The sequence below is a fragment of the Chlamydotis macqueenii genome, chromosome W (assembly GCF_036417535.1).
Source record: "Chlamydotis macqueenii isolate bChlMac1 chromosome W, bChlMac1.mat, whole genome shotgun sequence".
Taxonomy (NCBI): Eukaryota; Metazoa; Chordata; class Aves; order Otidiformes; family Otididae; genus Chlamydotis; species Chlamydotis macqueenii.
Genome location: NC_141592.1, coordinates 9,663,313 through 9,688,554, shown reverse-complemented (window position 1 = coordinate 9,688,554; position 25,242 = coordinate 9,663,313).

Sequence of the window (25,242 nt, the reverse complement as noted above, 5' to 3'; positions counted from 1 at the left end):
AAAAGGTCCACCAGAAAAAAGGTCTACCTCAGCAGGTCCACCTCAGCAGGTCCACCAGAAAAAAGGTCCACCAGAAAAAAGGTCCACCTCAGCAGGTCCACTAGAAAAAAGGTCCACCAGAAAAAAAATCCACCTCAGCAGGTCCACCGGAAAAAAGTCCACCTCAGCAGGTCCACCAGAAAAAAGGTCCACCTCAGCAGGTCCACCAGAAAAAAGGTCCACCAGAAAAAAGGTCCACCTCAGCAGGTCCACCAGAAAAAAAGGTCCACCAGAAAAAAGGTCCACCTCAGCAGGTCCACCAGAAAAAAAGGTCCACCCGAAAAAAAGGTCCACCTCAGCAGGTCCACCAGATAAAAGGTCCACCAGAAAAAAAGGTCCACCTCAGAGGTCCACCAGAAAAAAAGATCCACCTCAGCAGGTCCACCAGAAAAAAGGTCCACCAGAAAAAAAGGTCCACCTCAGCAGGTCCACCAGAAAAAAGGTCCACCAGAAAAAAGGTCCACCTCAGCAGGTCCACCAGAAAAAAGGTCCACCAGAAAAAAGGTCCACCTCAACAGGTCCACCAGAAAAAAGGTCCACCAGAAAAAAGGTCCACCTCAGCAGGTCCACCAGAAAAAAGGTCCACCAGAAAAAAGGTCCACCTCAGCAGGTCCACCAGAAAAAAGGTCCACCAGAAAAAAGGTCCACCTCAGCAGGTCCACCAGAAAAAAGGTCCACCAGAAAAAAGGTCCACCTCAGCAGGTCCACCAGAAAAAAGGTCCACCAGAAAAAAGGTCCACCTCAGAGGTCCACCAGAAAAAAAAGGTCCACCTCAGCAGGTCCACCAGAAAAAAGGTCCACCAGAAAAAAGGTCCACCTCACCAGGTCCACCAGAAAAAAGGTCCACCTCAGCAGGTCCACCAGAAAAAATGTCCACCAGAAAAAAGGTCGACCTCAGCAGGTCCACCAGGAAAAAGGTCCACCAGAAAAAAGGTCCACCTCAGCAGGTCCACCAGAAAAAAGGTCCACCAGAAAAAAGGTCCACCTCAGCAGGTCCACCAGAAAAAAGGTCCACCAGAAAAAAGGTCCACCTCAGCAGGTCCACCAGAAAAAAGGTCCACGAGAACAAAGGTCCACCTCAGCAGGTCCACCAGAAAAAAGGTCCACCAGAAAAAAGGTCCACCTCAGCAGGTCCACCAGAAAAAAGGTCCACCAGCAAAAAGGTCTACCTCAGCAGGTCCACCTCAGCAGGTCTACCAGAAAAAAGGTCCACCAGAAAAAAGGTCCACCTCAGCAGGTCCACTAGAAAAAAGGTCCACCAGAAAAAAAATCCACCTCAGCAGGTCCACCGGAAAAAAGTCCACCTCAGCAGGTCCACCAGAAAAAAGGTCCACCTCAGCAGGTCCACCAGAAAAAAGGTCCACCAGAAAAAAGGTCCACCTCAGCAGGTCCACCAGAAAAAAGGTCCACCAGAAAAAAGGTCCACCTCAGAGGTCCACCAGAAAAAAAAGGTCCACCTCAGCAGGTCCACCAGAAAAAAGGTCCACCAGAAAAAAGGTCCACCTCAGCAGGTCCACCAGAAAAAAGGTCCACCAGAAAAAAGGTCCACCTCAGCAGGTCCACCAGAAAAAATGTCCACCAGAAAAAAGGTCGACCTCAGCAGGTCCACCAGGAAAAAGGTCCACCAGAAAAAAGGTCCACCTCAGCAGGTCCACCAGAAAAAAGGTCCACCAGAAAAAAGGTCCACCTCAGCAGGTCCACCAGAAAAAAGGTCCACCAGAAAAAAGGTCCACCTCAGCAGGTCCACCAGAAAAAAGGTCCACGAGAACAAAGGTCCACCTCAGCAGGTCCACCAGAAAAAAGGTCCACCAGAAAAAAGGTCCACCTCAGCAGGTCCACCAGAAAAAAGGTCCACCAGAAAAAAGGTCTACCTCAGCAGGTCCACCTCAGCAGGTCCACCAGAAAAAAGGTCCACCAGAAAAAAGGTCCACCTCAGCAGGTCCACTAGAAAAAAGGTCCACCAGAAAAAAAATCCACCTCAGCAGGTCCACCGGAAAAAAGTCCACCTCAGCAGGTCCACCAGAAAAAAGGTCCACCTCAGCAGGTCCACCAGAAAAAAGGTCCACCAGAAAAAAAGGTCCACCTCAGCAGGTCCACCAGAAAAAAGGTCCACCAGAAAAAAGGTCCACCTCAGCAGGTCCACCAGAAAAAAGGTCCACCAGAAAAAAAGGTCCACCTCAGCAGGTCCACCAGAAAAAAGGTCCACCAGAAAAAAGGTCCACCTCAGAGGTCCACCAGAAAAAAAGATACACCTCAGCAGGTCCACCAGAAAAAAGGTCCACCAGAAAAAAGGTCCACCTCAGCAGGTCCACCAGAAAAAAGGTCCACCAGAAAAAAGGTCCACCTCAGCAGGTCCACCAGAAAAAAGGTCCACCAGAAAAAAGGTCCACCTCAGCAGGTCCACCAGAAAAAAGGTCCACCAGAAAAAAGGTCCACCTCAGCAGGTCCACCAGAAAAAAGGTCCACCAGAAAAAAGGCCCACGGCAGCAGGTCCACCAGAAAAAAGGTCCACCAGAAAAAAGGTCCACCTCAGCAGGTCCACCAGAAAAAAGGTCCACCAGAAAAAAGGTCCACCTCAGAGGTCCACCAGAAAAAAAAGGTCCACCTCAGCAGGTCCACCAGAAAAAAGGTCCACCAGAAAAAAGGTCCACCTCAGCAGGTCCACCAGAAAAAAGGTCCACCTCAGCAGGTCCACCAGAAAAAATGTCCACCAGAAAAAAGGTCCACCTCAGCAGGTCCACCAGGAAAAAGGTCCACCAGAAAAAAGGTCCACCTCAGCAGGTCCACCAGAAAAAAGGTCCACCATAAAAAAGGTCCACCTCAGCAGGTCCACCAGAAAAAAGGTCCACCAGAAAAAAGGTCCACCTCAGCAGGTCCACCAGAAAAAAGGTCCACCTCAGCAGGTCCACCAGAAAAAATGTTCACCAGAAAAAAGGTCGACCTCAGCAGGTCCACCAGGAAAAAGGTCCACAAGAAAAAAGGTCCACCTCAGCAGGTCCACCAGAAAAAAGGTCCACCATAAAAAAGGTCCACCTCAGCAGGTCCACCAGAAAAAAGGTCCACCTCAGCAGGTCCACCTCAGCAGGTCCACCAGAAAAAAGGTCCACCGGAAAAAAGGTCCACCTCAGCAGGTCCACCTCAGCAGGTCCACCAGAAAAAAGGTCCATCAGAAAAAAGGTCCACCTCAGCAGGTCCACCAGAAAAAAGGTCCACCAGAAAAGGTCCACCTCAGCAGGTCCACCAGAAAAAAAGATCCACCAGAAAAAAAGGTCCACCTCAGCAGGTCCACCAGAAAAAAGGTCCACCAGAAAAAAGGTCCACCTCAGCAGGTCCACCAGAAAAAAGGTCTACCAGAAAAAAGGTCCACCTCAGCAAGTCCACCTCAGCAGGTCCACCAGAAAAAAGGTCCACCTCAGCAGGTCCACCGGAAAAAAGGTCCACCTCAGCAGGTCCACCAGAAAAAAGGTCCACCTCAGCAGGTCCACCAGAAGAAAGGTCCACCAGAAAAAAGGTCCACCTCAGCAGGTCCACCAGAAAAAAGGTCCACCAGAAAAAAGGTCCACCTCAGCAGGTCCACCAGAAAAAAGGTCCACCAGAAAAAAGGTCCACCTCAGCAGGTCCACCAGAAAAAACGTCCACCAGAAAAAAGGTCCACCTCAACAGGTCCACCAGAAAAAAGGTCCACCAGAAAAAAGGTCCACCTCAGCAGGTCCACCAGAAAAAAGGTCCACCAGAAAAAAGGTCCACCTCAGCAGGTCCACCAGAAAAAAGGTCCACCAGAAAAAAGGTCCACCTCAGCAGGTCCACCAGAAAAAATGTCCACCAGAAAAAAGGTCCACCTCAGAGGTCCACCAGAAAAAAAAGGTCCACCTCAGCAGGTCCACCAGAAAAAAGGTCCACCAGAAAAAAGGCCCACGGCAGCAGGTCCACCAGAAAAAAGGTCCACCAGAAAAAAGGTCCACCTCAGCAGGTCCACCAGAAAAAATGTCCACCAGAAAAAAGGTCGACCTCAGCAGGTCCACCAGAAAAAAGGTCCACCAGAAAAAAGGTCCACGTCAGCAGGTCCACCAGAAAAAAAGGTCCACCAGAAAAAAGGTCCACCTCAGCAGGTCCACCTCAGCAGGTCCACCAGAAAAAAAAGGTCCACCAGAAAAAAGGTCCACGTCAGCAGGTCCACCAGAAAAAAGGTCCACCAGAAAAAAGGTCCACCTCAGCAGGTCCACCAGAAAAAAGGTCCACCAGAAAAAAGGTCCACCTCAGCAGGCCCACCAGAAAAAAGGTCCACCAGAAAAAAGGTCCACCTCAGCAGGTCCACCAGAAAAAAGGTCCACCAGAAAAAAGGTCCACCTCAGCAGGTCCACCAGAAAAAACGTCCACCAGAAAAAAGGTCCACCTCAGCAGGTCCACCAGAAAAAAGGTCCACCAGAAAAAAGGTCCACCTCAGCAGGTCCACCAGAAAAAAGGTCCACCAGAAAAAAGGTCCACCTCAGCAGGTCCACCAGAAAAAAGGTCCACCAGAAAAAAGGTCCACCTCAGCAGGTCCACCAGAAAAAAGGTCCACCTCAGCAGGTCCACCAGAAAAAAAGGTCCACCAGAAAAAAGGTCCACCTCAGCAAGTCCACCAGAAAAAAGGTCCACCTCAGCAGGTCCACCAGAAAAAAAGGTCCACCAGAAAAAGGTCCACCTCAGCAGGTCCACCAGAAAAAAGGTCCACCAGAAAAAAGGTCCACCTTAGAGGTCCACCAGAAAAAAAGGTCCACCTCAGCAGGTCCACCAGAAAAAAGGTCCACCAGAAAAAAGGTCCACCTCAGCAGGTCCACCAGAAAAAAGGTCCACCAGAAAAAAGGTCCACCTCAGCAGGTCCACCAGAAAAAAGGTCCACCAGAAAAAAGGTCCACCTCAGCAGGTCCACCAGAAAAAAGGTCCACCTCAGCAGGTCCACCAGAAAAAAAGGTCCACCTCAGCAGGTCCACCAGAAAAAAGGTCCACCTCAGCAGGTCCACCAGAAAAAAGGTCCACCAGAAAAAAGGTCCACCTCAGCAGGTCCACCAGAAAAAAGGTCCACCAGAAAAAAAGGTCCACCTCAGCAGGTCCACCAGAAAAAAGGTCCACCAGAAAAAAGGTCCACCTCAGCAGGTCCACCAGAAAAAATGTCCACCAGAAAAAGGTCCACCTCAGCAGGTCCACGAGAAAAAAGGTCCACCAGAAAAAAAGGTCCACCTCAGCAGGTCCACCAGAAAAAAGGTCCACCAGAAAAAAGGTCCACCTCAGCAGGTCCACCAGAAAAAAGGTCCACCAGAAAAAAGGTCCACCTCAGCAGGTCCACCAGAAAAAAGGTCCACCAGAACAAAGGTCCACCTCAGCAGGTCCACCAGAAAAAAGGTCCACCAGAAAAAAGGTCCACCTCAGCAGGTTCACCAGAAAAAAGGTCCACCAGAAAAAAGGTCTACCTCAGCAGGTCCACCTCAGCAGGTCCACCAGAAAAAAGGTCCACCAGAAAAAAGGTCCACCTCAGCAGGTCCACTAGAAAAAAGGTCCACCAGAAAAGAAGTCCACCTCAGCAGGTCCACCGGAAAAAAGTCCACCTCAGCAGGTCCACCAGAAAAAAGGTCCACCTCAGCAGGTCCACCAGAAAAAAGGTCCACCAGAAAAAAGGTCCACCTCAGCAGGTCCACCAGAAAAAAGGTCCACCAGAAAAAAGGTCCACCTCAGCAGGTCCACCAGAAAAAAGGTCCACCAGAAAAAAAGGTCCACCTCAGCAGGTCCACTAGAAAAAAGGTCCACCAGAAAAAAGGTCCACCTCAGCAGGTCCACCAGAAAAAATGTCCACCAGAAAAAGGTCCACCACAGCAGGTCCACGAGAAAAAAGGTCCACCAGAAAAAAGGTCCACCTCAGCAGGTCCACCAGAAAAAAGGTCCACCAGAAAAAAAGGTCCACCTCAGCAGGTCCACCAGAAAAAAGGTCCACCAGAAAAAAGGTCCACCTCAGCAGGTCCACTAGAAAAAAGGTCCACCAGAAAAAAAATCCACCTCAGCAGGTCCACCGGAAAAAAGTCCACCTCAGCAGGTCCACCAGAAAAAAGGTCCACCTCAGCAGGTCCACCAGAAAAAAGGTCCACCAGAAAAAAGGTCCACCTCAGCAGGTCCACCAGAAAAAAGGTCCACCAGAAAAAAGGTCCACCTCAGCAGGTCCACCAGAAAAAAAGGTCCACCCGAAAAAAAGGTCCACCTCAGCAGGTCCACCAGATAAAAGGTCCACCAGAAAAAAAGGTCCACCTCAGAGGTCCACCAGAAAAAAAGATCCACCTCAGCAGGTCCACCAGAAAAAAGGTCCACCAGAAAAAAAGGTCCACCTCAGCAGGTCCACCAGAAAAAAGGTCCACCAGAAAAAAGGTCCACCTCAGCAGGTCCACCAGAAAAAAGGTCCACCAGAAAAAAGGTCCACCTCAACAGGTCCACCAGAAAAAAGGTCCACCAGAAAAAAGGTCCACCTCAGCAGGTCCACCAGAAAAAAGGTCCACCAGAAAAAAGGTCCACCTCAGCAGGTCCACCAGAAAAAAGGTCCACCAGAAAAAAGGTCCACCTCAGCAGGTCCACCAGAAAAAAGGTCCACCAGAAAAAATGTCCACCTCAGCAGGTCCACCAGAAAAAAGGTCCACCAGAAAAAAGGTCCACCTCAGAGGTCCACCAGAAAAAAAAGGTCCACCTCAGCAGGTCCACCAGAAAAAAGGTCCACCAGAAAAAAGGTCCACCTCAGCAGGTCCACCAGAAAAAAGGTCCACCAGAAAAAAGGTCCACCTCACCAGGTCCACCAGAAAAAAGGTCCACCTCAGCAGGTCCACCAGAAAAAATGTCCACCAGAAAAAAGGTCGACCTCAGCAGGTCCACCAGGAAAAAGGTCCACCAGAAAAAAGGTCCACCTCAGCAGGTCCACCAGAAAAAAGGTCCACCAGAAAAAAGGTCCACCTCAGCAGGTCCACCAGAAAAAAGGTCCACCAGAAAAAAGGTCCACCTCAGCAGGTCCACCAGAAAAAAGGTCCACGAGAACAAAGGTCCACCTCAGCAGGTCCACCAGAAAAAAGGTCCACCAGAAAAAAGGTCCACCTCAGCAGGTCCACCAGAAAAAAGGTCCACCAGCAAAAAGGTCTACCTCAGCAGGTCCACCTCAGCAGGTCTACCAGAAAAAAGGTCCACCAGAAAAAAGGTCCACCTCAGCAGGTCCACTAGAAAAAAGGTCCACCAGAAAAAAAATCCACCTCAGCAGGTCCACCGGAAAAAAGTCCACCTCAGCAGGTCCACCAGAAAAAAGGTCCACCTCAGCAGGTCCACCAGAAAAAAGGTCCACCAGAAAAAAGGTCCACCTCAGCAGGTCCACCAGAAAAAAGGTCCACCAGAAAAAAGGTCCACCTCAGCAGGTCCACCAGAAAAAAGGTCCACCAGAAAAAAAGGTCCACCTCAGCAGGTCCACCAGAAAAAAGGTCCACCAGAAAAAAGGTCCACCTCAGAGGTCCACCAGAAAAAAAGAACCACCTCAGCAGGTCCACCAGAAAAAAGGTCCACCAGAAAAAAAGTCCACCTCAGCAGGTCCACCAGAAAAAAGGTCCACCAGAAAAAAGGTCCACCTCAGCAGGTCCACCAGAAAAAAGGTCCACCAGAAAAAAGGTCCACCTCAGCAGGTCCACCAGAAAAAAGGTCCACCAGAAAAAAGGTCCACCTCAGCAGGTCGACCAGAAAAAAGGTCCACCAGAAAAAAGGTCCACCTCAGCAGGTCCACCAGAAAAAAGGTCCACCAGAAAAAAGGTCCACCTCAGCAGGTCCACCAGAAAAAAGGTCCACCAGAAAAAAGGTCCACCTCAGCAGGTCCACCAGAAAAAAGGTCCACCAGAAAAAAGGTCCACCTCAGAGGTCCACCAGAAAAAAAAGGTCCACCTCAGCAGGTCCACCAGAAAAAAGGTCCACCAGAAAAAAGGTCCACCTCAGCAGGTCCACCAGAAAAAAAGGTCCACCAGAAAAAAGGTCCACCTCAGCAGGTCCACCAGAAAAAAGGTCCACCTCAGCAGGTCCACCAGAAAAAATGTCCACCAGAAAAAAGGTCCACCTCAGCAGGTCCACCACAAAAAAGGTCCACCAGAACAAAGGTCCACCTCAGCAGGTCCACCAGAAAAAAGGTCCACCAGAAAAAAGGTCCACCTCAGCAGGTCCACCAGAAAAAAGGTCCACCATAAAAAAGGTCCACCTCAGCAGGTCCACCAGAAAAAAGGTCCACCAGAAAAAAGGTCCACCTCAGCAGGTCCACCTCAGCAGGTCCACTAGAAAAAAGGTCCACCAGAAAAAAGGTCCACCTCAGCAAGTCCACCTCAGCAGGTCCACCAGAAAAAAGGTCCATCAGAAAAAAGGTCCACCTCAGCAGGTCCACCAGAAAAAAGGTCCACCAGAAAAAAGGTCCACCAGAAAAAAGGTCCACCTCAGCAGGTCCACCAGAAAAAAGGTCCACCAGAAAAAAGGTCCACCTCAGCAGGTCCACCAGAAAAAAGGTCCACCAGAAAAAAGGTCCACCTCAGCAGGTCCACCGGAAAAAAGGTCCACCTCAGCAGGTCCACCAGAAAAAAGGTCCACCTCAGCAGGTCCACCAGAAAAAAAGGTCCACCAGAAAAAAGGTCCACCTCAGCAGGTCCACCAGAAAAAAGGTGCACCAGAAAAAAGGTCCACCTCAGCAGGTCCACCAGAAAAAAGGTCCACCAGAAAAAAGGTCCACCTCAGCAGGTCCACCAGAAAAAAAGGTCCACCAGAAAAAAGGTCCACCTCAGCAGGTCCACCAGAAAAAACGTCCACCAGAAAAAAGGTCCACCTCAGCAGGTCCACCAGAAAAAAGGTCCACCAGAAAAAAGGTCCACCTCAGCAGGTCCACCAGAAAAAAGGTCCACCAGAAAAAAGGTCCACCTCAGCAGGTCCACCAGAAAAAAGGTCCACCAGAAAAAAGGTCCACCTCAGAGGTCCACCAGAAAAAAAAAATCCACCTCAGCAGGTCCACCAGAAAAAAGGTCCACCAGAAAAAAGGTCCACCTCAGCAGGTCCACCAGAAAAAAGGTCCACCAGAAAAAAGGTCCACCTCAGCAGGTCCACCAGAAAAAATGTCCACCTCAGCAGGTCCACCAGAAAAAATGTCCACCAGAAAAAAGCTCGACCTCAGCAGGTCCACCAGAAAAAATGTCCACCTCAGCAGGTCCACCAGAAAAAATGTCCACCAGAAAAAAGCTCGACCTCAGCAGGTCCACCAGGAAAAAGGTCCACCAGAAAAAAGGTCCACCTCAGCAGGTCCACCAGAAAAAAGGTCCACCAGAAAAAAGGTCCACCTCAGCAGGTCCACCAGAAAAAAGGTCCACCAGAAAAAAGGTCCACCTCAGCAGGTCCACCAGAAAAAAGGTCCACCAGAAAAAGGTCCACCTCAGCAGGTCCACCAGAAAAAAGGTCCACCAGAAAAAAGGTCCACCTTAGAGGTCCACCAGAAAAAAAGGTCCACCTCAGCAGGTCCACCAGAAAAAAGGTCCACCAGAAAAAAGGTCCACCTCAGCAGGTCCACCAGAAAAAAGGTCCACCAGAAAAAAAGGTCCACCTCAGCAGGTCCACCAGAAAAAAGGTCCACCAGAAAAAAGGTCGACCTAAGCAGGTCCACCAGGAAAAAGGTCCACCAGAAAAAAGGTCCACCTCAGAGGTCCACCAGAAAAAAAAGGTCCACCTCAGCAGGTCCACCAGAAAAAAGTTCCACCAGAAAAAAGGTCCACCTCAGCAGGTCCACCAGAAAAAAAGGTCCACCTCAGCAGGTCCACCAGAAAAAAGGTCCACCTCAGCAGGTCCACCAGAAAAAAAGGTCCACCAGAAAAAAGGTCCACCTCAGCAGGTCCACCAGAAAAAAGGTCGACCAGAAAAAATGTCCACCTCAGCAGGTCCACCAGAAAAAAGGTCCACCAGAAAAAAGGTCCACCTCAGCAGGTCCACCAGAAAAAACGTCCACCAGAAAAAAGGTCCACCTCAGCAGGTCCACCAGAAAAAAGGTCCACCAGAAAAAAGGTCCACCTCAGCAGGTCCACCAGAAAAAAGGTCCACCAGAAAAAAGGTCCACCTCAGCAGGTCCACCAGAAAAAAGGTCCACCAGAAAAAAGGTCCACCTCAGCAGGTCGACCAGAAAAAATGTCCACCAGAACAAAGGTCCACCTCAGCAGGTCCACCAGAAAAAAGGTCCACCTCAGCAGGTCCACCTCAGCAGGTCCACTAGAAAAAAGGTCCACCAGAAAAAAAATCCACCTCAGCAGGTCCACCGGAAAAAAGTCCACCTCAGCAGGTTCACCAGAAAAAAGGTCCACCTCAGCAGGTCCACCAGAAAAAAGGTCCACCAGAAAACAGGTCCACCTCAGCAGGTCCACCAGAAAAAAGGTCCACCAGAAAAAAGGTCCACCAGAAAAAAAGGTCCATCTCAGCAGGTCCACCAGAAAAAAGGTCCACCAGAAAAAAGGTCCGCCTCAGAGGTCCACCAGAAAAAAAGATCCACCTCAGCAGGTCCACCAGAAAAAAGGTCCACCAGAAAAAAGGTCCACCTCAGCAGGTCCACCAGAAAAAAGGTCCACCAGAAAAAAGGTCCACCAGAAAAAAGGTCCACCTCAGCAGGTCCACCAGAAAAAAGGTCCACCAGAAAAAAGGTCCACCTCAGCAGGTCCACCAGAAAAAAGGTCCACCAGAAAAAAGGTCCACCTCAGCAGGTCGACCAGAAAAAATGTCCACCAGAACAAAGGTCCACCTCAGCAGGTCCACCAGAAAAAAGGTCCACCAGAAAAAAGGTCCACCTCAGCAGGTCCACCAGAAAAAAGGTCCACCAGAAAAAAGGTCCACCTCAGCAGGTCCACCAGAAAAAAGGTCCACCAGAAAAAAGGTCCACCTCAGAGGTCCACCAGAAAAAAAAGGTCCACCTCAGCAGGTCCACCAGAAAAAAGGTCCACCAGAAAAAAGGTCCACCTCAGCAGGTCCACCAGAAAAAAGGTCCACCAGAAAAAAGGTCCACCTCACCAGGTCCACCAGAAAAAAGGTCCACCTCAGCAGGTCCACCAGAAAAAATGTCCACCAGAAAAAAGGTCGACCTCAGCAGGTCCACCAGGAAAAAGGTCCACCAGAAAAAAGGTCCACCTCAGCAGGTCCACCAGAAAAAAGGTCCACCAGAAAAAAGGTCCACCTCAGCAGGTCCACCAGAAAAAAGGTCCACCAGAAAAAAGGTCCACCTCAGCAGGTCCACCAGAAAAAAGGTCCACGAGAACAAAGGTCCACCTCAGCAGGTCCACCAGAAAAAAGGTCCACCAGAAAAAAGGTCCACCTCAGCAGGTCCACCAGAAAAAAGGTCCACCAGCAAAAAGGTCTACCTCAGCAGGTCCACCTCAGCAGGTCCACCAGAAAAAAGGTCCACCAGAAAAAAGGTCCACCTCAGCAGGTCCACTAGAAAAAAGGTCCACCAGAAAAAAAATCCACCTCAGCAGGTCCACCGGAAAAAAGTCCACCTCAGCAGGTCCACCAGAAAAAAGGTCCACCTCAGCAGGTCCACCAGAAAAAAGGTCCACCAGAAAAAAGGTCCACCTCAGCAGGCCCACCAGAAAAAAGGTCCACCAGAAAAAAGGTCCACCTCAGCAGGTCCACCAGAAAAAAGGTCCACCAGAAAAAAAGGTCCACCTCAGCAGGTCCACCAGAAAAAAGGTCCACCAGAAAAAAGGTCCACCTCAGAGGTCCACCAGAAAAAAAGATCCACCTCAGCAGGTCCACCAGAAAAAAGGTCCACCAGAAAAAAATTCCACCTCAGCAGGTCCACCAGAAAAAAGGTCCACCAGAAAAAAGGTCCACCTCAGCAGGTCCACCAGAAAAAAGGTCCACCAGAAAAAAGGTCCACCTCAGCAGGTCCACCAGAAAAAAGGTCCACCAGAAAAAAGGTCCACCTCAGCAGGTCCACCAGAAAAAAGGTCCACCAGAAAAAAGGTCCACCTCAGCAGGTCCACCAGAAAAAAGGTCCACCAGAAAAAAGGTCCACCTCAGCAGGTCCACCAGAAAAAAGGTCCACCAGAAAAAAGGTCCACCTCAGAGGTCCACCAGAAAAAAAAGGTCCACCTCAGCAGGTCCACCAGAAAAAAGGTCCACCAGAAAAAAGGTCCACCTCAGCAGGTCCACCAGAAAAAAAGGTCCACCAGAAAAAAGGTCCACCTCAGCAGGTCCACCAGAAGAAAGGTCCACCTCAGCAGGTCCACCAGAAAAAATGTCCACCAGAAAAAAGGTCCACCTCAGCAGGTCCACCAGAAAAAAGGTCCACCAGAAAAAAGGTCCACCTCAGCAGGTCCACCAGAAAAAAGGTCCACCAGAAAAAAGGTCCACCTCAGCAGGTCCACCGGAAAAAAGGTCCACCTCAGCAGGTCCACCAGAAAAAAGGTCCACCTCAGCAGGTCCACCAGAAAAAAAGGTCCACCAGAAAAAAGGTCCACCTCAGCAGGTCCACCAGAAAAAAGGTGCACCAGAAAAAAAGGTCCACCTCAGCAGGTCCACCAGAAAAAAGGTCCACCAGAAAAAAGGTCCACCTCAGCAGGTCCACCAGAAAAAAAGGTCCACCAGAAAAAAGGTCCACCTCAGCAGGTCCACCAGAAAAAACGTCCACCAGAAAAAAGGTCCACCTCAGCAGGTCCACCAGAAAAAAGGTCCACCAGAAAAAAGGTCCACCTCAGCAGGTCCACCAGAAAAAAGGTCCACCAGAAAAAAGGTCCACCTCAGCAGGTCCACCAGAAAAAAGGTCCACCAGAAAAAAGGTCCACCTCAGAGGTCCACCAGAAAAAAAAGGTCCACCTCAGCAGGTCCACCAGAAAAAAAGGTCCACCAGAAAAAAGGTCCACCTCAGCAGGTCCACCAGAAAAAAGGTCGACCAGAAAAAATGTCCACCTCAGCAGGTCCACCAGAAAAAAGGTCCACCAGAAAAAAGGTCCACCTCAGCAGGTCCACCAGAAAAAAGGTCCACCAGAAAAAAGGTCCACCTCAGAGGTCCACCAGAAAAAAAAGGTCCACCTCAGCAGGTCCACCAGAAAAAAAGGTCCACCAGAAAAAAGGTCCACCTCAGCAGGTCCACCAGAAAAAAAGGTCCACCAGAAAAAAGGTCCACCTCAGCAGGTCCACCAGAAAAAAGGTCCACCAGAAAAAAGGTCCACCTCAGCAGGTCCACCAGAAAAAAGGTCCACCAGAAAAAAGGTCCACCTCAGCAGGTCCACCAGAAAAAAGGTCCACCAGAAAAAAGGTCCACCTCAGCAGGTCGACCAGAAAAAATGTCCACCAGAACAAAGGTCCACCTCAGCAGGTCCACCAGAAAAAAGGTCCACCTCAGCAGGTCCACCTCAGCAGGTCCACTAGAAAAAAGGTCCACCAGAAAAAAAATCCACCTCAGCAGGTCCACCGGAAAAAAGTCCACCTCAGCAGGTTCACCAGAAAAAAGGTCCACCTCAGCAGGTCCACCAGAAAAAAGGTCCACCAGAAAACAGGTCCACCTCAGCAGGTCCACCAGAAAAAAGGTCCACCAGAAAAAAGGTCCACCAGAAAAAAAGGTCCATCTCAGCAGGTCCACCAGAAAAAAGGTCCACCAGAAAAAAGGTCCGCCTCAGAGGTCCACCAGAAAAAAAGATCCACCTCAGCAGGTCCACCAGAAAAAAGGTCCACCAGAAAAAAGGTCCACCTCAGCAGGTCCACCAGAAAAAAGGTCCACCAGAAAAAAGGTCCACCAGAAAAAAGGTCCACCTCAGCAGGTCCACCAGAAAAAAGGTCCACCAGAAAAAAGGTCCACCTCAGCAGGTCCACCAGAAAAAAGGTCCACCAGAAAAAAGGTCCACCTCAGCAGGTCGACCAGAAAAAATGTCCACCAGAACAAAGGTCCACCTCAGCAGGTCCACCAGAAAAAAGGTCCACCAGAAAAAAGGTCCACCTCAGCAGGTCCACCAGAAAAAAGGTCCACCAGAAAAAAGGTCCACCTCAGCAGGTCCACCAGAAAAAAGGTCCACCAGAAAAAAGGTCCACCTCAGAGGTCCACCAGAAAAAAAAGGTCCACCTCAGCAGGTCCACCAGAAAAAAGGTCCACCAGAAAAAAGGTCCACCTCAGCAGGTCCACCAGAAAAAAGGTCCACCAGAAAAAAGGTCCACCTCACCAGGTCCACCAGAAAAAAGGTCCACCTCAGCAGGTCCACCAGAAAAAATGTCCACCAGAAAAAAGGTCGACCTCAGCAGGTCCACCAGGAAAAAGGTCCACCAGAAAAAAGGTCCACCTCAGCAGGTCCACCAGAAAAAAGGTCCACCAGAAAAAAGGTCCACCTCAGCAGGTCCACCAGAAAAAAGGTCCACCAGAAAAAAGGTCCACCTCAGCAGGTCCACCAGAAAAAAGGTCCACGAGAACAAAGGTCCACCTCAGCAGGTCCACCAGAAAAAAGGTCCACCAGAAAAAAGGTCCACCTCAGCAGGTCCACCAGAAAAAAGGTCCACCAGCAAAAAGGTCTACCTCAGCAGGTCCACCTCAGCAGGTCTACCAGAAAAAAGGTCCACCAGAAAAAAGGTCCACCTCAGCAGGTCCACTAGAAAAAAGGTCCACCAGAAAAAAAATCCACCTCAGCAGGTCCACCGGAAAAAAGTCCACCTCAGCAGGTCCACCAGAAAAAAGGTCCACCTCAGCAGGTCCACCAGAAAAAAGGTCCACCAGAAAAAAGGTCCACCTCAGCAGGCCCACCAGAAAAAAGGTCCACCAGAAAAAAGGTCCACCTCAGCAGGTCCACCAGAAAAAAGGTCCACCAGAAAAAAAGGTCCACCTCAGCAGGTCCACCAGAAAAAAGGTCCACCAGAAAAAAGGTCCACCTCAGAGGTCCACCAGAAAAAAAGATCCACCTCAGCAGGTCCACCAGAAAAAAGGTCCACCAGAAAAAAATTCCACCTCAGCAGGTCCACCAGAAAAAAGGTCCACCAGAAAAAAGGTCCACCTCAGCAGGTCCACCAGAAAAAAGGTCCACCAGAAAAAAGGTCCACCTCAGCAGGTCCACCAGAAAAAAGGTCCACCAGAAAAAAGGTCCACCTCAGCAGGTCCACCAGAAAAAAGGTCCACCAGAAAAAAGGTCCACCTCAGCAGGTCCACCAGAAAAAAGGTCCACCAGAAAAAAGGTCCACCTCAGCAGGTCCACCAGAAAAAAGGTCCACCAGAAAAAAGGTCCACCTCAGCAGGTCCACCAGAAAAAAGGTCCACCAGAAAAAAGGTCCACCTCAGAGGTCCACCAGAAAAAAAAGTCCACCTCAGCAGGTCCACCAGAAAAAAGGTCCACCAGAAAAAAGGTCCACCTCAGCAGGTCCACCAGAAAAAAAGGTCCACCAGAAAAAAGGTCCACCTCAGCAGGTCCACCAGAAGAAAGGTCCACCTCAGCAGGTCCACCAGAAAAAATGTCCACCAGAAAAAAGGTCCACCTCAGCAGGTCCACCAGAAAAAAGGTCCACCAGAAAAAAGGTCCACCTCAGCAGGTCCACCAGAAAAAAGGTCCACCAGAAAAAAGGTCCACCTCAGCAGGTCCACCGGAAAAAAGGTCCACCTCAGCAGGTCCACCAGAAAAAAGGTCCACCTCAGCAGGTCCACCAGAAAAAAAGGTCCACCAGAAAAAAGGTCCACCTCAGCAGGTCCACCAGAAAAAAGGTGCACCAGAAAAAAAGGTCCACCTCAGCAGGTCCACCAGAAAAAAGGTCCACCAGAAAAAAGGTCCACCTCAGCAGGTCCACCAGAAAAAAAGGTCCACCAGAAAAAAGGTCCACCTCAGCAGGTCCACCAGAAAAAACGTCCACCAGAAAAAAGGTCCACCTCAGCAGGTCCACCAGAAAAAAGGTCCACCAGAAAAAAGGTCCACCTCAGCAGGTCCACCAGAAAAAAGGTCCACCAGAAAAAAGGTCCACCTCAGCAGGTCCACCAGAAAAAAGGTCCACCAGAAAAAAGGTCCACCTCAGAGGTCCACCAGAAAAAAAAGGTCCACCTCAGCAGGTCCACCAGAAAAAAGGTCCACCAGAAAAAAGGTCCACCTCAGCAGGTCCACCAGAAAAAAAGGTCCACCAGAAAAAAGGTCCACCTCAGCAGGTCCACCAGAAAAAATGTCCACCTCAGCAGGTCCACCAGAAAAAATGTCCACCAGAAAAAAGCTCGACCTCAGCAGGTCCACCAGAAAAAATGTCCACCTCAGCAGGTCCACCAGAAAAAATGTCCACCAGAAAAAAGCTCGACCTCAGCAGGTCCACCAGGAAAAAGGTCCACCAGAAAAAAGGTCCACCTCAGCAGGTCCACCAGAAAAAAGGTCCACGAGAAAAAAGGTCCACCTCAGCAGGTCCACCAGAAAAAAGGTCCACCAGAAAAAAGGTCCACCTCAGCAGGTCCACCAGAAAAAAGGTCCACCAGAAAAAGGTCCACCTCAGCAGGTCCACCAGAAAAAAGGTCCACCAGAAAAAAGGTCCACCTTAGAGGTCCACCAGAAAAAAAGGTCCACCTCAGCAGGTCCACCAGAAAAAAGGTCCACCAGAAAAAAGGTCCACCTCAGCAGGTCCACCAGAAAAAAGGTCCACCAGAAAAAAAGGTCCACCTCAGCAGGTCCACCAGAAAAAAGGTCCACCAGAAAAAAGGTCCACCTCAGCAGGTCCACCAGAAAAAAGGTCCACCAGAAAAAAGGTCCACCTCAGAGGTCCACCAGAAAAAAAAGGTCCACCTCAGCAGGTCCACCAGAAAAAAGGTCCACCAGAAAAAAGGTCCACCTCAGCAGGTCCACCAGAAAAAAGTTCCACCAGAAAAAAGGTCCACCTCAGCAGGTCCACCAGAAAAAAGGTCCACCTCAGCAGGTCCACCAGAAAAAAGGTCCACCTCAGCAGGTCCACCAGAAAAAAAGGTCCACCAGAAAAAAGGTCCACCTCAGCAGGTCCACCAGAAAAAAGGTCGACCAGAAAAAAGGTCCACCTCAGCAGGTCCACCAGAAAAAAGGTCCACCAGAAAAAAGGTCCACCTCAGCAGGTCCACCAGAAAAAACGTCCACCAGAAAAAAGGTCCACCTCAGCAGGTCCACCAGAAAAAAGGTCCACCAGAAAAAAGGTCCACCTCAGCAGGTCCACCAGAAAAAAGGTCCACCAGAAAAAAGGTCCACCTCAGCAGGTCCACCAGAAAAAAGGTCCACCAGAAAAAAGGTCCACCTCAGCAGGTCGACCAGAAAAAATGTCCACCAGAACAAAGGTCCACCTCAGCAGGTCCACCAGAAAAAAGGTCCACCTCAGCAGGTCCACCTCAGCAGGTCCACTAGAAAAAAGGTCCACCAGAAAAAAAATCCACCTCAGCAGGTCCACCGGAAAAAAGTCCACCTCAGCAGGTTCACCAGAAAAAAAGGTCCACCTCAGCAGGTCCACCAGAAAAAAGGTCCACCAGAAAACAGGTCCACCTCAGCAGGTCCACCAGAAAAAAGGTCCACCAGAAAAAAGGTCCACCAGAAAAAAAGGTCCATCTCAGCAGGTCCACCAGAAAAAAGGTCCACCAGAAAAAAGGTCCGCCTCAGAGGTCCACCAGAAAAAAATATCCACCTCAGCAGGTCCACCAGAAAAAAGGTCCACCAGAAAAAAGGTCCACCTCAGCAGGTCCACCAGAAAAAAGGTCCACCAGAAAAAAGGTCCACCTCAGCAGGTCCACCAGAAAAAAGGTCCACCAGAAAAAAGGTCCACCTCAGCAGGTCGACCAGAAAAAATGTCCACCAGAACAAAGGTCCACCTCAGCAGGTCCACCAGAAAAAAGGTCCACCAGAAAAAAGGTCCACCTCAGCAGGTCCACCAGAAAAAAGGTCCACCAGAAAAAAGGTCCACCTCAGCAGGTCCACCAGAAAAAAGGTCCACCAGAAAAAAGGTCCACCTCAGCAGGTCCACCAGAAAAAAGGTCCACCAGAAAAAAGGTCCACCTCAGCAGGTCCACCAGAAAAAAGGTCCACCAGAAAAAAAGTTTACCTCAGAGGTCCACCAGAAAAAAAAGGTCCACCTCAGCAGGTCCACCAGAAAAAAGGTCCACCAGAAAAAAGGTCCACCTCAGCAGGTCCACCAGAAAAAAGGTCCACCAGAAAAAAGGTCCACCTCAGCAGGTCCACCAGAAAAAAGGTCCACCTCAGCAGGTCCACCAGAAAAAAGGTCCACCAGAAAAAAGGTCCACCTCAGCAGGTCCACCAGAAAAAAGGTCCACCAGAAAAAAGGTCCACCTCAGCAGGTCCACCAGAAAAAAGGTCCACCAGAAAAAAGGTCCACCTCAGCAGGTCCACCAGAAAAAAGGTCCACCAGAAAAAAGGTCCACCTCAGCAGGTCCACCAGAAAAAAGGTCCACCAGAAAAAAGGTCCACCTCAGCAGGTCCACCTCAGCAGGTCCACCAGAAAAAAGGTCCACCAGAAAAAAGGTCCACCTCAGCAGGTCCACCTCAGCAGGTCCACCAGAAAAAAGGTCCATCAGAAAAAAGGTCCACCTCAGCAGGTCCACCAGAAAAAAGGTCCACCAGAAAAAAGGTCCACCTCAGCAGGTCCACCAGAAAAAAGGTCCACCAGAAAAAAGGTCCACCTCAGCAGGTCCACCAGAAAAAAGGTCCACCAGAAAAAAGGTCCACCTCAGCAGGTCCACCGGAAAAAAGGTCCACCTCAGCAGGTCCACCAGAAAAAAGGTCCACCTCAGCAGGTCCACCACAAAAAAGGTCCACCAGAAAAAAGGTCCACCTCAGCAGGTCCACCAGAAAAAAGGTCCACCAGAAAAAAGGTCCACCTCAGCAGGTCCACCAGAAAAAAGGTCCACCAGAAAAAAGGTCCACCTCAGCAGGTCCACCAGAAAAAAGGTCCACCAGAAAAAAGGTCCACCTCAGCAGGTCCACCAGAAAAAACGTCCACCAGAAAAAAGGTCCACCTCAGCAGGTCCACCAGAAAAAAGGTCCACCAGAAAAAAGGTCCACCTCAGCAGGTCCACCAGAAAAAAGGTCCACCAGAAAAAAGGTCCACCTCAGCAGGTCCACCAGAAAAAAGGTCCACCAGAAAAAAGGTCCACCTCAGAGGTCCACCAGAAAAAAAAGGTCCACCTCAGCAGGTCCACCAGAAAAAAGGTCCACCAGAAAAAAGGTCCACCTCAGCAGGTCCATCAGAAAAAAGGTCCACTAGAAAAAAGGTCCACCTCAGCAGGTCCACCAGAAAAAATGTCCACCTCAGCAGGTCCACCAGAAAAAATGTCCACCAGAAAAAAGCTCGACCTCAGCAGGTCCACCAGGAAAAAGGTCCACCAGAAAAAAGGTCCACCTCAGCAGGTCCACCAGAAAAAAGGTCCACCAGAAAAAAGGTCCACCTCAGCAGGTCCACCACAAAAAAGGTCCACCAGAAAAAAGGTCTACCTCAGCAGGTCCACCAGAAAAAAGGTCCACCAGAAAAAAGGTCCACCTCAGCAGGTCCACCAGAAAAAAGGTCCACCAGAAAAAAGGTCCACCTCAGCAGGTCCACCAGAAAAAAAGGTCCACCTCAGCAGGTCCACCAGAAAAAAGGTCCACCTCAGCAGGTCCACCAGAAAAAAGGTCCACCTCAGCAGGTCCACCAGAAAAAAGGTCCACCAGAAAAAAAGGTCCACCTCAGCAGGTCCACCAGAAAAAAGGTCCACCAGAAAAAAGGTCGACCTAAGCAGGTCCACCAGGAAAAAGGTCCACCAGAAAAAAGGTCCACCTCAGAGGTCCACCAGAAAAAAAAGGTCCACCTCAGCAGGTCCACCAGAAAAAAGGTCCACCAGAAAAAACGTCCACCTCAGCAGGTCCACCAGAAAAAAGGTCCACCAGAAAAAAGGTCCACCTCAGAGGTCCACCAGAAAAAAAAGGTCCACCTCAGCAGGTCCACCAGAAAAAAGGTCCACCAGAAAAAAGGTCCACCTCAGCAGGTCCACCAGAAAAAAGGTCCACCAGAAAAAAGGTCCACCTCAGCAGGTCCACCAGAAAAAATGTCCACCTCAGCAGGTCCACCAGAAAAAATGTCCACCAGAAAAAAGCTCGACCTCAGCAGGTCCACCAGGAAAAAGGTCCACCAGAAAAAAGGTCCACCTCAGCAGGTCCACCAGAAAAAAGGTCCACCAGAAAAAAGGTCCACCTCAGCAGGTCCACCAGAAAAAAGGTCCACCAGAAAAAAGGTCCACCTCAGCAGGTCCACCAGAAAAAAGGTCCACCAGAAAAAGGTCCACCTCAGCAGGTCCACCAGAAAAAAGGTCCACCAGAAAAAAGGTCCACCTTAGAGGTCCACCAGAAAAAAAGGTCCACCTCAGCAGGTCCACCAGAAAAAAGGTCCACCTCAGCAGGTCCACCAGAAAAAAGGTCCACCAGAAAAAAAGGTCCACCTCAGCAGGTCCACCAGAAAAAAGGTCCACCAGAAAAAAGGTCGACCTAAGCAGGTCCACCAGGAAAAAGGTCCACCAGAAAAAAGGTCCACCTCAGAGGTCCACCAGAAAAAAAAGGTCCACCACAGCAGGTCCACCAGAAAAAAGGTCCACCAGAAAAAAGGTCCACCTCAGCAGGTCCACCAGAAAAAAAGGTCCACCTCAGCAGGTGCACCAGAAAAAAGGTCCACCTCAGCAGGTCCACCAGAAAAAAAGGTCCACCAGAAAAAAGGTCCACCTCAGCAGGTCCACCAGAAAAAAGGTCCACCAGAAAAAAGGTCCACCTCAGCAGGTCCACCAGAAAAAAAGGTCCACCAGAAAAAAGGTCCACCTCAGCAGGTCCACCAGAAAAAAGGTCCACCAGAAAAAAGGTCCACCTCAGCAGGTCCACCAGAAAAAAGGTCCACCAGAAAAAAGGTCCACCTCAGCAGGTCCACCAGAAAAAAGGTCCACCAGAAAAAAGGTCCACCTCAGCAGGTCCACCAGAAAAAAGGTCCACCAGAAAAAAGGTCCACCTCAGCAGGTCGACCAGAAAAAATGTCCACCAGAACAAAGGTCCACCTCAGCAGGTCCACCAGAAAAAAGGTCCACCTCAGCAGGTCCACCTCAGCAGGTCCACTAGAAAAAAGGTCCACCAGAAAAAAAATCCACCTCAGCAGGTCCACCGGAAAAAAGTCCACCTCAGCAGGTTCACCAGAAAAAAGGTCCACCTCAGCAGGTCCACCAGAAAAAAGGTCCACCAGAAAAAAGGTCCACCTCAGCAGGTCCACCAGAAAAAAGGTCCACCAGAAAAAAGGTCCACCAGAAAAAAAGGTCCACCTCAGCAGGTCCACCAGAAAAAAGGTCCACCAGAAAAAAGGTCCGCCTCAGAGGTCCACCAGAAAAAAAGATCCACCTCAGCAGGTCCACCAGAAAAAAAGGTCCACCAGAAAAAAGGTCCACCTCAGCAGGTCCACCAGAAAAAAGGTCCACCAGAAAAAAGGTCCACCTCAGCAGGTCCACCAGAAAAAAGGTCCACCAGAAAAAAGGTCCACCTCAGCAGGTCCACCAGAAAAAAGGTCCACCAGAAAAAAAGGTCCACCTCAGCAGGTCCACCAGAAAAAAGGTCCACCAGAAAAAAGGTCCACCTCAAAGGTCCACCAGAAAAAAAAGGTCCACCTCAGCAGGTCCACCAGAAAAAAGGTCCACCAGAAAAAAGGTCCACCTCAGCAGGTCCACCAGAAAAAAGGTCCACCTCAGCAGGTCCACCAGAAAAAATGTCCACCAGAAAAAAGGTCGACCTCAGCAGGTCCACCAGGAAAAAGGTCCACCAGAAAAAAGGTCCACCTCAGCAGGTCCACCAGAAAAAAGGTCCACCATAAAAAAGGTCCACCTCAGCAGGTCCACCAGAAAAAAGGTCTACCAGAAAAAAGGTCCACCGCAGCAGGTCCACCTCAGCAGGTCCACCAGAAAAAAGGTCCACCAGAAAAAAGGTCCACCTCAGCAGGTCCACCAGAAAAAAGGTCCACCAGAAAAAAGGTCCACCTCAGCAGGTCCACCTCAGCAGGTCCACCAGAAAAAAGGTCCACCTCAGCAGGTCCACCAGAAAAAATGTTCACCAGAAAAAAGGTCGACCTCAGCAGGTCCGCCAGAAAAAAGGTCCACAAGAAAAAAGGTCCACCTCAGCAGGTCCACCAGAAAAAAGGTCCACCATAAAAAAGGTCCACCTCAGCAGGTCCACCAGAAAAAAGGTCTACCAGAAAAAAGGTCCACCTCAGCAGGTCCACCTCAGCAGGTCCACATCAGCAGGTCCACCAGAAAAAAGGTCCACCGGAAAAAAGGTCCACCTCAGCAGGTCCACCTCAGCAGGTCCACCAGAAAAAAGGTCCATCAGAAAAAAGGTCCACCTCAGCAGGTCCACCAGAAAAAAGGTCCACCAGAAAAAGGTCCACCTCAGCAGGTCCATCAGAAAAAAGGTCCACCAGAAAAAAGGTCCACCTCAGCAGGTCCACCAGAAAAAAGGTCCACCAGAAAAAAGGTCCACCTCAGCAGGTCCACCTCAGCAGGTCCACCAGAAAAAAGGTCCACCTCAGCAGGTCCACCGGAAAAAAGGTCCACCTCAGCAGGTCCACCAGAAAAAAGGTCCACCTCAGCAGGTCCACCAGAAGAAAGGTCCACCAGAAAAAAGGTCCACCTCAGCAGGTCCACCAGAAAAAAGTTCCACCAGAAAAAAGGTCCACCTCAGCAGGTCCACCAGAAAAAAGGTCCACCAGAAAAAAGGTCCACCTCAGCAGGTCCACCAGAAAAAACGTCCACCAGAAAAAAGGTCCACCTCAGCAGGTCCACCAGAAAAAAGGTCCACCAGAAAAAAGGTCCACCTCAGCAGGTCCACCAGAAAAAAGGTACACCAGAAAAAAGGTCCACCTCAGCAGGTCCACCAGAAAAAAGGTCCACCAGAAAAAAGGTCGACCTAAGCAGGTCCACCAGGAAAAAGGTCCACCAGAAAAAAGGTCCACCTCAGAGGTCCACCAGAAAAAAAAGGTCCACCTCAGCAGGTCCACCAGAAAAAAGGTCCACCAGAAAAAAGGCCCACCTCAGCAGGTCCACCAGAAAAAAGGTCCACCAGAAAAAAGGTCCACCTCAGCAGGTCCACCAGAAAAAATGTCCACCAGAAAAAAGGTCGACCTCAGCAGGTCCACCAGAAAAAAGGTCCACCAGAAAAAAGGTCCACGTCAGCAGGTCCACCAGAAAAAATGTCCACCAGAAAAAAGGTCCACCTCAGCAGGTCCACCTCAGCAGGTCCACCAGAAAAAAAGGTCCACCATAAAAAAGCTCCACCTCAGCAGGTCCACCAGAAAAAACGTCCACCAGAAAAAAGGTCCACCTCAGCAGGTCCACCAGAAAAAAGGTCCACCAGAACAAAGGTCCACCTGAGCAGGTCCACCAGAACAAAGGTCCACCAGAACAAAGGTCCACCTCAGCAGGTCCACCAGAAAAAAGGTCCACCAGAAAAAAGGTCCACCTCAGCAGGTCCACCAGAAAAAAGGTCCACCAGAAAAAAGGTCTACCTCAGCAGGTCCACCTCAGCAGGTCCACCAGAAAAAAGGTCCACCAGAAAAAAGGTCCACCTCAGCAGGTCCACCAGAAAAAAGGTCCACCAGAAAAAAAATCCACCTCAGCAGGTCCACCGGAAAAAAGTCCACCTCAGCAGGTCCACCAGAAAAAAGGTCCACCTCAGCAGGTCCACCAGAAAAAAGGTCCACCAGAAAAAAGGTCCACCTCAGCAGGTCCACCAGAAAAAAGGTCCACCAGAAAAAAGGTCCACCTCAGCAGGTCCACCAGAAAAAAGGTCCACCAGAAAAAAGGTCCACCTCAGCAGGTCCACCAGAAAAAAGGTCCACCAGAAAAAAGGTCCACCTCAGCAGGTCCACCAGAAAAAAGGTCCACCAGAAAAAAGGTCCACCTCAGCCGGTCCACCAGAAAAAAGGTCCACCAGAAAAAAGGTCCACCTCAGCAGGTCCACCAGAAAAAAGGTCCACCAGAAAAAAGTCCACCTCAGCAGGTCCACCAGAAAAAAAAGGTCCACCTCAGCAGGTCCACCAGAAAAAAAATCCACCTCAGCAGGTCCACCAAAAAAAAGTCCACCTCAGCAGGTCCACCAGAAAAAAGGTCCACCTCAGCAGGTCCACCAGAAAAAAGGTCCACCAGAAAAAAGGTCCACCTCAGCAGGTCCACCAGAAAAAAGGTCCACCAGAAAAAAGGTCCACCTCAGAGGTCCACCAGAAAAAAAAGGTCCACCTCAGCAGGTCCACCAGAAAAAAGGTCCACCAGAAAAAAGGTCCACCTCAGCAGGTCCACCAGAAAAAAGGTCCACCAGAAAAAAGGTCCACCTCAGCAGGTCCACCTCAGCAGGTCCACCAGAAAAAAGGTCCACCAGAAAAAAGGTCCACCTCAGCAGGTCCACCTCAGCAGGTCCACCAGAAAAAAGGTCCATCAGAAAAAAGGTCCACCTCAGCAGGTCCACCAGAAAAAAGGTCCACCAGAAAAAAGGTCCACCTCAGCAGGTCCACCAGAAAAAAGGTCCACCAGAAAAAAGGTCCACCTCAGCAGGTCCACCAGAAAAAAGGTCCACCAGAAAAAAGGTCCACCTCAGCAGGTCCACCGGAAAAAAGGTCCACCTCAGCAGGTCCACCAGAAAAAAGGTCCACCTCAGCAGGTCCACCAGAAAAAAGGTCCACCAGAAAAAAGGTCCACCTCAGCAGGTCCACCAGAAAAAAGGTCCACCAGAAAAAAGGTCCACCTCAGCAGGTCCACCAGAAAAAAGGTCCACCAGAAAAAAGGTCCACCTCAGCAGGTCCACCAGAAAAAAGGTCCACCAGAAAAAAGGTCCACCTCAGCAGGTCCACCAGAAAAAACGTCCACCAGAAAAAAGGTCCACCTCAGCAGGTCCACCAGAAAAAAGGTCCACCAGAAAAAAGGTCCACCTCAGCAGGTCCACCAGAAAAAAGGTCCACCAGAAAAAAGGTCCACCTCAGCAGGTCCACCAGAAAAAAGGTCCACCAGAAAAAAGGTCCACCTCAGAGGTCCACCAGAAAAAAAAGGTCCACCTCAGCAGGTCCACCAGAAAAAAGGTCCACCAGAAAAAAGGTCCACCTCAGCAGGTCCATCAGAAAAAAGGTCCACTAGAAAAAAGGTCCACCTCAGCAGGTCCACCAGAAAAAATGTCCACCTCAGCAGGTCCACCAGAAAAAATGTCCACC